The sequence below is a fragment of the Columba livia genome, chromosome 9 (genome assembly GCF_036013475.1).
Source record: "Columba livia isolate bColLiv1 breed racing homer chromosome 9, bColLiv1.pat.W.v2, whole genome shotgun sequence".
NCBI lineage: Eukaryota > Metazoa > Chordata > Aves > Columbiformes > Columbidae > Columba > Columba livia.
In genome coordinates, this window is record NC_088610.1 from 8,005,316 (window position 1) to 8,017,443 (window position 12,128).

Consider the following 12,128-nt stretch of genomic DNA (forward strand, 5'->3'; position numbering starts at 1 on the left):
ACAGGAATTCCATGCTTAATTTTGGATCAGTTGTGCCAGTGCATCTTTATACTTACGCTTCTGTGTGCAGCTCAGTTACGAGGTGGCCATAATGGAAGGTAACCCGGCAGGAAGGCTCAGGGAACTAGTGAGATACAAGTAAAAAGCACATCATAGGGCTGAGCTTAACACCAGCTTGCACAGAAGAGTAATTTACACCCGGATCAGTCTGTTGACTCCAGTAGCATCTAATAAGCTGCTCCCTGAGCCGGACAGTGCAGTGAGGACTGTGCTTATGGATGGATGATACATACACATACATTGTGTCTTTGCTTGCTTGAGTTGTCCAGAAGAATCACGCATTTCTTTCTAACTCCTTGATTGAGCTTATCCATGATGGGAGAGTTTGTCATATTATCTGGCCACAGTGCTTTGGTGTTGACTGGTCCCCACTGCTCTGTCTTTTCAGTGTTTTGATGGGTGCAACTCTACAGTGCAGATTTTTTCTGGCCCGCTGTTTGCATGAGTTCATGCGTTGAAAGCTTGCTGTCTTAAGACATTCTCTTTTATTAGTTTAAAATGTGCTGTTTCTATAGGTTGCACCTGCTCTCACGGATACCACCCTGGGGTAAGCACGGAGAAGGCACAAACCCAGGGCCACAAGTGGAGTTTCCCTGGGAAATGCAGGCAGGTGTTTCTGTTCATGTAATAAAACGCAAGGCTCTGGGTGTCTGCTCTGTTCCCCTGCTCTGGGAGGTAGCGAGGAGCACCCAGATTCTGACAGCAGAGATGGCCCTGGTCTCTAAAGCAGTGAAACGGCTTGGGTGGCTGAGCCCCCTAAAAAGAGCAGTTGAAACCACATCCCGACCACCCTCTGCCAGTACAGGTCACAAATCGCAGCTTTTCCTGATTAAAATTCAAGTCAGGCTTAATTTTCTTTTCATTTCTGCTTTAGAAAGTTCTAAATATTGAGCTGTCATTAGGCACAAAGTAGTGATATAAATTTCAGACCAAAAAGCAGGACTTAAACTTCTCCTTTAGAAGGGAAACTGGGAAATTTTTTCAGTAAAACCGCTTCCAAAGAGAAAGGTTGTTGAAGAACATTCTGGTTGAAAGTATTTCAGCCATCTGCCATAAGAATGAAGTGAAAACTCCTCAGGCCCTTTCCACTGTAAATATGCAGGATTTTCTACATTAAAAGGCTGAATCTTTCACCTGTGTTTGAAGCATCCTTGTTTGTTTGTTTGTTTATCAATATCACCATCACTGAAACATGTAAACGCAAGGAGTTTGAGTGAAACTCTAGCCGATATGGGGCAGGGAGCAATCGTGGTCTGGCAACAGGCTGGAATTGGTGACCTAATCAGTCATTTCCCTCTCTAATTACTATGATTCTATGATTTGAAGGATTACACAACGTGTATTTTAGTTGGAACAAGACACTATTATTGAGCAAAGTGCATAATAATTGCGTTTCAGAAGGTGAAATAAATGTCTATCACCAGGCACTTTAATCCATCATTGTACTTTGCTAAATTACTGAAATTGCACTACATTCAGTACTAAAATTACTAGTAATAAAGTGATTGCCAAACTGACACTCACAAAAAGATGTCTAGTACCTACATTTGTTTTCCTAATTGACAATTTTAGGCTTCGATCTAGGGAGGGAGGAGCACCCACAGCCGTCATTTCAGTTAATAGGAATGGAGGGCACGTAGCCCTTGCAAAGTCTTTTAGCGCTGAAGGATTCTGTCTGCATAAACTACCTCTGACCTGTATTTTCAAGTCCTCACTTAGGTCACTGGATAGAGCTATTTCACCTACATTTACAAAAACATTAGATTTTGATACAAGCCTTTCTTGTAATGGTATACCACTTGCCCATATTGCTCTGCAATTTCTTCACTGGCTATTCATTAATTAGTGCCACATTTTGCAGACAAGATAAGGGACTCGAGCAAGCATATATAGCATGAAGGAAAAAGGCATGTTCCTTCCCCTGGATCTCCGATGGCACTTTGGAGATGCCCATGACTTTTGTTGCTTTTTGTTCCTGAAGTCCCTCCACCCTGCAGGATTTTAGTTGGCAAAAAGCAAAACTGAAATTGTAGCTCTTGGTTTCAGCTTCTGGATATGACATTTAGATCAGGCCCACCTAGAAGAAGATCACTTTGTTTTAGATAGTACTCCAAAGATGTTAACAAACTGTGTAATTAACTGATGCTGAGCTAAACTTGGTTGTTTTTTTGAACTTTAGCTCATGAATGGGATCACATGCTTGGAAGACAGAAGAAGGAAGGAGCGGACGTTCAGAATGATGGTGTTTGTCTTCCCAAGTAAGTGTTATGCGTGATGGAGCCCTGGGATGGCTGAACACCTGCCTGCCAATGGGAAGCAGGGAATGAATTCCTTGTTTTGCTTTGCTTGAGTGCATGGCTTTTGCTTTGTTTATTAAACTGTCTTTATTTTAACCCACAAGTTTTCTCATTTTTGTTCATCCCACCAGCAAAGAGTAAGTGAGCGGCTGCCTGGGGCTTGGTTGTCTGCTGAGGTTACACAATAGTAGGTAATATGGAAATGATTATTTGATTATAGTTTACAAGAATTTTATTGCTGACTCCTGTCCTTGGGAAATAGACTTGCTTTCTGAAGACCAAAACCTTCTTTTCTTTCTCAGGGGTTTTCCCAGCCTAGCTTAGAATGGATCTTTAAGAAATTCAATTGCAACATGTAAGAATTTCTCTTCGTAAGAGAAACACATGCTGCATCCAGGAAACACTGAATTTAAGTCCTCTCTTCATGTTTCCATGGCCTCAGCCAGAGGGATGAAACCTTTCTTCATGACAAGTGACATAATCTGTGGGTTTTACTGACTGTTAACAAAGTATCAAACACTCTCATAGATATTTTTCTGCTTTTTCTTTACATGAAAGGAGATGTGAATGTCTCCTTCATCAGCAGTCACTATATAACATACTCACGTACTGTAAGGTCTATTAAAAAAGTTTCAATAAGCTAAGCAAATATGAGGAATTCTGATGGGAATGAATTAAAACTGTCCATTTTTTTCTTCCAAAATAAATATGCGAGTTAATCTGAAAAAGTGAAGAGTGCCAAATATTCATCCTATGTGCTAAAGTGACTCATGGTGAAGGTAGACAGTTTTATAGTGCAATTTCTTTGCTTGGGCTGGAAATGGATAGCTTCCAAGTGACACTTATGAAACAATTAGCTGTTCAAGGATAATCAGATTTGTATGAAAATGTAAAGATAAGCGATTTAGCTGTGATCTCAGCTGGAAAGTGACTGAGGGTGGGGGGCCATAGTCCACAGTAAAAATCCCCTTTCTTTTACTAAATGGCACTTTTGCTGAAATGTGCTGGATTCAAGCAAGTAACAGCTCCCTTGACTTTCATTGCTAGGATGACACACGACTGATTTGCATCATTAGAGATCCTTGCTGATGGCTGAGCTGCTTTGCATATAAATGAGACCCAACCTGAACAGCTGTTCAACTGGTGGATGTGAAGGATTTACAGTTCTGGATCAGGTCTCTGCTCAGCACCAGCCTCCCCGGGAACTCTGTTCCGGACTGCTGGAAACACAGAGTGTTTCATACCTACGTTCCTGGAGCTTGGGTAGGGGAGGAGGTCAGAGGTTCAGGCGGCCAAAAAACATCTTGAAACCTTTTTACATTTTAAAGTTAAAATGCTCAGTTTTCAGTCTTGCCCTCTCTCCTGAAATTATCTCGCATATTGTGGAAAAATCAGGTGCTTTTTTCACTCTCTGTGTGTTGCACAGACTGGTGTCAGCGCTCAGATGATGCTGTCTGTAAGAGACGAGCTACAGGGGTGAGGACCCAGCCAGCCCACCTCCAGTGTGCCCAGGGCAGCCGGGCTTTGCCCACCAGTGCTCCATGGCCCTGTGGGTTTGCCAGCTCACACACAGCTCTGGAAATTCACCTGCACTCTCTGTGCCTGCAGAGTGCCAAGACAGCTGTGTGGAGAGGGATAGTACTGACACATCTGCCACCTCCACAACCCATCCATCTCCACATCGCCTGGGGTTGGGGAGGCAGCAGGAAGCCAGGAGAGCCTGAGGGGTCTCTGTCACTCCAGTGTCTGTGTCCATCCATGGCTTGTCTTCCATTGAGGTGTTTGTCCTTGTGTTCCTGCTCACCAGACCTTTCTGTATTGCTGGCTGTGTGTTTCTCCTTGCAGTGGACTCTGTCTGCTCTGCCTTTGCAAACACTTTTCATAGAGGAATTAGGAGAAAATTTGACGGTTGCTTCCTTACCCCAGTCTCACTTGAGCTGTATTGGAAAGCCCCTTAGGAAACCTTTTTCTGTGATATTTTCAGCTTAGTTTCCAAATCCCCAGAGGCCCAACTAAGACTGGGAGGCAGCCAAGCCTTGAGTGACTATTCATCTGCCTGAATCCTCCCTGAAGATTTTCCTGTCTGTGGAGAAAACCACATTGTCAAGGGCATTGTTAATGATGTGTCAGAGATAAGAGTATCTCTCAGTCCCCTGGGAGATCCAGAGAGCCTTGAGATGGTTTGGACCTTTCAGTGGTGATGTCCTAAAATCCAAGGACTAGAAAACACCTGCACTGTTTAATGTCAGAGGTATCACTGCTAGTGGTCGGATTCAGAAAAATATCTAGAGGGGTTACAAGAAAGCATTTGTAGATGTGAGTGTACAAGCCTGTGAAAGCGTTTGGTCTCCTGGCAATGTTTGCACATGCAGACAAAGCATCTTCGTCTTGCAAGGATGCTTTAACACTGTTTATTCCTCCACTGAAGCTGGCTGAAAATTGAATGAGCACTGTGATGCCATCATCTGTGCAATAAATCCCTGATGATACAAAGGCTCAGGGATGAAATCAGGCACCTGGCACCTCTGTAATGAGTGTTAAGTGTGGAACTACTGATAGTAAAATCCTTCTGATGCTGTTTATTGTGGAGAGAGATCTCAACCTGTTATAAACACATCCTCCTTTCTTGAGTGTGTTTGGTTTTATCTCCAGGTTAAGAGAATGTTCAGATCCCAAATGGAAGAGGAAGCTGTTTGGCTTTCAGAGCTTTGTTTACTTATAGAAGGCCTAACAAATATGGTTGTTAAGGCCCCCTAGGAGGTCTTTCTTATGAAGCTAGGGGCTATTGGATTAGGCAAATGAGAGACAGAGATTTGCCTAATAGCTTGACAGGCCATGAGGGATTAGATACTTGTGGGCTCGTGTAAACTTGTGGGACAGAGGTGTTGTAGCGTGGGTCTCCTCTTAGCTGTGGATAAATGCCTTGTCAATGCGGGTTAATCTTATTTGCCTTGTCTTCCATTACTGCATTACAGGACACAACGTCTGCCAATTTAATCACTGTTGGAATTGAATTGTAGGCTTTCGTTTTGTGCATGCACCTCCTACGTTACGCAGCACTTTCAGCATTATAGGGGTCAGTGAGTAACAGTAATTTTTAACTCACATTGGTGCAAGCTCATGAAACAGTTGCTCCCTTGGGACCAAAGGTGGAATTACAGCTGGCTGAAGGCAGGTCCCTCTGAGGAGACCCACACTTTGTGAATCTATGGCTCCATGCTTCTGTTTCAAGCCCTGCTGTTGACCATGTCTCTCCCTCCCCAGGTAACTCGGATTCCCTTCCCCTGAGCTGGGATCCTGCCTTGTCATCATGCTGTGCTCAAGGCAGCGTGACAGCAATGAAATGGCACCCCGTGAACCCTGAAGGACACCCCCAGAAAGCACCCACCTATTCTGGCATACTCTGACACCTGTCATTTGATTGAAAGTGGGAGTCAGTGGTGACCATCCTCAAAGGCAAGTTGGCAATTAGCAGTGGGACTGGCATGCCAGGGCTCTCAAGGGATTCTAAAGAAAGTGGATGTGGGACTCCTCTGCTCCTGGGTCCCTTTACCTTGGTCTGATGGGTTGTGAGGGCTGGGAGTGTGCAGGGCTTACAGAGCATCATAGCTTTTGCAGCATCTCTCACTCCTGCTCCTGGCCAACCCAGGGAGGAGCAGCCAGCTCTGCTGTGCTAGGTTTGCCCTGAGGGCACAGGCCACGTTTGTCTTATTACTGTGTATGGTCCACCCCATCCAGCCCCAAATTTATCACACTTTTTAGATGTCTTCACATCACACACTCCATATCTTCCTCTTGTTCTCCTTACAAGTACACAAAGAGCCCGGCAGCTCTGGGTCCAACACAGGAACTAGCATCCAAACACCTGCAGCTGCTGGGGACATGTAGCCCTGAGTCCTGCTTGACAGATGCTCATCAGAGCTGAGAGAGCCAGGAAAATTCACTGTAATGCATCCCTGGGGCTGGATGCAGCCTCCCCCACAGCCCATTAGCATCTGCAAGGCACTGGAGGGGACAGTGCAAGTGGGAGGAAGAGCTCAAGCCAGTCTCTTTTGCGCCACAGTGGGTGGCATCTTGCTCGATTGTGTAAATTGCCTGTCTACTCTAGGGGGCCATAAGCCCAAATTGCTTCTTAGAAAGCCCACCCCCTCCTGCTCCCACTCAGCACAGGGGTCACCCCCCAGCACAGCCCCTCAGCCACAGGGAGATGGGACAGCATGTGTCAGTAGTGCAGGAGCACCGGGTGACAGCTTCACATCAGCAGTGACGGGGAAAGGTTGTCTTGTGTGCACATGCTAATGGCAGCCACCTGGGCTCAAAAACTGCAGAGATAGTGGTGTGAACATGTGCCCTAGGTCTTGTCCCTGACACCTTCACTTGCCCAGCAGAGAAAAGCTGCAGGCGCCCAAAGAGTTGCAAATAGAGACCTTGCAGGCTGGTCCTTTGCTAATGCCATCCTCAAGACAGCATTGAGTGTGGATGGAAAGGACTGCAGAGCAGAGAGTTGTTGTGGGGGTCACCTCCTGGGGCTTTCCCAGATGTCCCACTATATGAAATGCCATCCTCCTCTCATCCATTTCTTTGTGTCTTCCTTACCTTACAGGGAGTGGGAAGTTTTGAAAAGCCATGTGAGCACAGAGGGGAGAAGTTCTTAGCAGGGGGTGTGCAATGAAGAATTTTCTCTCGGTTCTACAGACCTCTGTTGCCTCTCTGACTCTACCCTTCCCACACCGCAGCGCCCAGCCCTGGGCAAGATGGAACCTGGGACCCAAAATCTGGCCAGCACAGAGCCCAAAACACACCAGGGCATCCATTATATGATATCAGAAGAGCCTTTACAAACTGTGGAGTGGGACCTGGCGGAAAGAAGCACAGTTCACCTCCATGGAGGTGGCAAAGGTCTGGGACTGAAGCAGTGAGAGGTAAGGTTCACCTTACACAGACATTACTGCTGCACTTCTTCACGCTACAGCTTAGCCACAGTTGACCCCAGCAAGCGGCTTGGGAGAGCAGAGCTGGGAGAATGGGTTTGTACTGGCTGACCTCAGTTCTGCTTAGGGCAGAGACACTTCATGTGTTTTGGGCCACCCCCGCAAATTCTGTGCTCTGGCTGCAGATTGAGATACAAGCGAAGGGAGCCTAGAGCTGCACCCTGCCTCAGGCTGGCTTTGCACAGCTCTGGAGGTACAGAGCTGGTCTAATGCACTTTATTACTGCTCTTTATTTTCAGACTCCACTAATGAATTCTACTAATGTGCAAAACCCTGCATGACAAAGAAGCCCTTGATCTTCTTCCACACCCTTCCTTTCTTCTAGCCCCTGTAAGGTTTCCAGCTGTAGCTGAGGATCCATCTGGGATGGACAGCACAACTCAGAAGGTGGCAAAAAGTGTGTACTCCTGAAGCGAGACAGGTGAGCCTGGATCCTTCATCTCCTGAGATCTTACTGCTGGTTCTTGCATGGGGAGAAATCCTTGCTCTTTACTAGGCCAGGAACTAGCTTGCATTTTGGCCTGGAGCTCATTTAAATCAAGTTCTCTAGTAGCAGCCCCTACTTTTCAAGGCAGTCCCAGGAGATTCTTGGTTTGGGGCAAAGGCAGCAATTGCTATCTAACTGATGGAGCTGTGCATATCACTCATGGTCCCACGGCCATCATTTCTCAAACATAAAGCTTCTGCCCCCTTGCCTTCCCTAGGCATGGGGGCCTCGTGGAGCAGTGCCATGTAGCAGCTTTTGTTCGAAACTGACCCTGCAGGGAGAAGGAAAAAGGCCCCTGCTGCCCTGGGCCTGATGCTGGGCAGACCACGGCACCTGTTGCTAAGAGAAATCAACCTTTTTTTCAATCTGAGTGCTAGACTTTATAGATGGAATAAAATATGATTCAGAGGAGTGCTTATATATTGCCTGTGACTTTTGCATGTCTTAATTTAAGAGTTTACAGATTGCATAGTGCTGAGCTAGCCTAGCAGACAGCTATTGAATGCCAGAAAGAAGTTCTTTGGCCACCTCCATCTGTGCTGTCCAAATGTCTGTAGAAGAAATATCCTGGGAAGAGAACCCATCACACTGTCCATCACTGAATACACTAGGCTCTTACCTCTTGCTGTGCCTGTAGAGACCACTTTGTTCTCCAGTTCCTTTTCTTTAGCTGCCTCTGTCTTTACTTGTTGGAGTCCTTGTACTTAGACAAAATGCAGATTTTGCATAATAAAAGGGATTCCTAATAGCTGGCAGTGCATCCTGCTGCTCCCTGTCTCCTGTTGCTGAAAATTAAACAGATGTAAAATTAGGAACTGAATGTCTCTGCATCTGGGGGTCCTTGTGCATAGCTGGAGATGAGAGTTGAAGATGTGCCCTTTTCCCAGGAACAGCAATTGAAGAGATCAAGAAATTATAATCCCTAACAAACCTTCCTCCAAGGAATTTTGCTTAAATACTTTAAATCACACTGGATGTGTACATTTTTGCTCATAGCTTTCCTTGCTTCTCTTGATTGTGCACTCCAGTGAAATCCCAGATCCTTCTCTGAGAAATGCTTTTGGATGCTCCATCCCCACCTACGCTTTTGGACCCCTAAGGGGGACAAGCAAACAGAAGGGAAGCTTCACTGCAAGCAGAAAAGAAGTCAGCAATTTTCCTTTACCGCAGGAGATTTTATGCAATTCAGCATCTGCAGGCCCTAGTGCTGCATTGCCTTGAGTAACGCATGTTCCTAGACATGGTGCCCAGGCAGAACCAAGTCCTGGTCCAAAGCCGTGCACACCAGTACTTTCTTTTCTTGGTATGCCCTAGTCTGCCTCTTTACAACAGGCTCCCAGTTCCCTGGCTTCGTCTGAGGGTGGCAATCACATAAAGAGGCTGTAGTAAGTGAATTTAATTTGTCTCCTGCCCTAGCAGCAGACCCTCTTGGGTGAATGGTCAGAGTTTGTGTTTAAAAGCTCACTGCAAAAAGTAGTATCCATGGCTGATTGAGCTCCCAGTGTATCCTGTAAATCTGCACTTCCCTGCTGTATTTGAGAACACTGGGTGTTGGGAAACCTTGAGAACTGTAAGCGGAGAAGGAGCCCCATTAATTCCTGTCTAGACTGGCTTCTAAGCCCAGGTTCCAGAGATGAAAGGGCACTTTATTAAGACAGGGCATAAATCCACCCTGCCAACAAGTCCACACTCCTCTGGATTATTTACACCTCTCTCCCTCCCTCTGGTCATTGCCTGTCCCTATATAATCTGCATTAAAGTTCTGACAGGATTAAGCCAATATATCTTAACCTTTAAATATCAGGCTCTGTGCTTTCATTTCCACCATGTTACAAAAAAGACTTCATGTTTTTACAGATAGACTGAAAAAAAAAAAAGTAGGTGTCTAAGGAAAGGAGCTTGTTATGACTGAGAGATATAGTGTGTGCTTAGAAGATTTTATCATAAATGTGGCCTTTGCCGCACCTACAGCTCCTTTCCCTGATGTGTCTGGCCCCATGTGTCACTAAGGACCAGCCAGGGCCTGTATGAACAGAGCCATCTGGGCTCTGAGCATCACCTTTCGGGATGAGGGGTGACAGCCCTGGGCCAGGCTATAGCCCCTTTCTTATTGGGGACTGTGCTTGGTTGCCATGGACAGGACTGGAGGGTACAGAGGGCACGGGTGGTTTAGGACAGAGACTCTGAGGAGGGCAGGCTTATTTCCTTCAGAGATCTTACAACTTTTCTTTGCTCTTGCGGTTTTGCTCTTTTATTTTCTGTCAATGGAAAGTTCCTATAGATTATTTGTGTGGTTTTTGGTGCTCATGGAAAGAGCCGCAGCGCTGTATGAGCATAGTAGATGTTGTCATCTCCTGTTTGCATGAGCTTCCCACCTTCCCTTGCAGCCAGGCAATGGGGAGCAAACAGTGCCTATGGAAAAAAGCCTCAAAGGGATTTTTGGCACAAATATATTTTTAGGCTGAAAGTGTAAAATATGCATTCACTGTATCTTTGCAAGCCCTGGCTCCTGGCTGATTCCTAGTGTAGGTTCCGTTCAGCCGTAGCACTGAAGGGTGAGGAGTATAGTGATGTGGAGCATTAGTGAGGTGGGTGCTGTGCACTGAAGTGCAAGGCAGGCAAGGTGCCTGTAGCTACAGTCAGCAACATTTCTGGGTGATGTGGAAGAGCTGCAGCTGCAAGGTGACATGCAGGCACTGCTGCAGGACTGGCGATCATGCCTCCCAGGCATCTGTGGGTCACCAGTAGCAGAGCAGATCAGAACTTTATCAAGGGAGTAACTAATACTTTGAATTAACTTGTTCGAAATAAGAGTTCACAAGCTCACTCTGATGCAGGGCTGCCTTTCTGTTGCAGGCCCTGTGCACTGTTAGCTGATATAACCAACGTGATAACAGTACATGGTGATAGAGCTGCACAACACTTGGAGCTGTGTGACTTAAAGACATGCTGCAGATTTCAGCACATTGTGGCAATGACAGGCTGAGGAAACCACGAGTCCTGTTGAAAGGACACTCTTGAATTTTTGTGCAGCCAGACAGAGATCCGACATAGTGTCAAAGTTTGCTCAGGTCTACATTTCAGCTGCAGTACTTGCAATCCTTTTGTATTCATTTTCTCTTGCAGTTTTAGCAAATGAGCTTACTGGCATAGTCAATTTGAAGTCATTAGCAAATGTTTACCTAAAGGGAGTTTGAAAACTATTAAAAAAAAAAAAAAAAAATGGAAGTGTTTCAAAGATTTGCAGTAACATTAAAGGTCAGCACCATCTCCCTGTTAAACACCCATCTTTGTCTCTGCATGTGCTGTAATAGCTGATTGTGCAGCTAATGAACATTGAGTTTTGCCTTTTTGCCTTTACTGTTGAATTTTTTGTTGTATATTTGGGCCCTCTAAACAACAGTTATTAAACAGTTTCTATCCTTTCTGTTATAGCAGCTTTCTCCAAGCTGGAAGAGCACAGTATAATCCCCACATCCTTTCTGTTCATACAGAAAAAAAATTCCTGTATCTTGTCATTTTTTCATCCCCAGGTTTGTGTCGGGATGAGCAGAGGGGTCCAGAACCCCAGGAAACAACTGAGCACATGCCTAAATAAAACAAGAGCCTTATTGAGCCTGTCCCAGCTAGGAGCCTGTTCCCCCGTGCCCAAACCGTCCTCCTCTGAGTGGGGAGAGCACGTGGCGGCTGCTGGATGCAGGGACAGGGCACGCTGTGTTTGTGTGAAGGACAGAGCTGGAGCAATAGGCTTTTGTGTAGCAGAAATAGCCAACAGAGCCCCAGAATTACTTCCCACTGACTTTCCTTTGGTTCATCGGTTTCAGTATCTCGGTGGGTAGAGTCAGCAATGCGTCTTAAAAGCCATCTGTTAGTCTGGCCTGGGAGAGAAGACTGAAATACTCAAAAGTTAGGCAGCGTAAGGAGTAAAATCCCCGGAAAGTAGCAGATCTTTTTTTCCATCTTATGGAAGATATTTTCACATTTTCACCAGTCTAAACTCACCAGGAATTTTAGCAGGAACAGGCTCGGCTTCATGTTAGTCTCTTGCTTTTGCAGCTTTTTATACAAAGACCCTTGCAACAAAATTGAAAGACAGTATATATGTGTAAGGACTAAGTCATTATTTGCCTGCATGACTTGAACTTGATTAACAGTGTCATTAAATCTTCATGCTCTGTGTCGTGGGCAGTGCTGTGATGGCAGTGTGTGTGAATACACTGGGTAGCTTGAAATTGGAAACTGCTGTTAGTGGGCTTGTCCCTGCGGCACAGAGCACAGCACAGTGCTCCCAAA

General features: G+C 45.7%; 1 long non-coding RNA gene across 2 annotated transcripts in view; it reads left to right on the plus strand.

Moving 5' to 3' along the window:
* Window positions 1-6,708: 6,708 nt before the first annotated feature.
* Window positions 6,709-12,128, plus strand: part of LOC110361818 (uncharacterized) — a 35,679-nt gene continuing 30,259 nt past the window's right edge. The window contains exons 1-2 of one of the 2 annotated variants that reach the window (XR_002418634.2): window positions 6,709-7,279; window positions 7,588-7,769. This is a non-coding gene — a long non-coding RNA (uncharacterized LOC110361818). The remainder of the gene's footprint in view (window positions 7,280-7,587; window positions 7,770-12,128) is intronic. The other variant, XR_010474627.1, reaches the window with a different exon arrangement.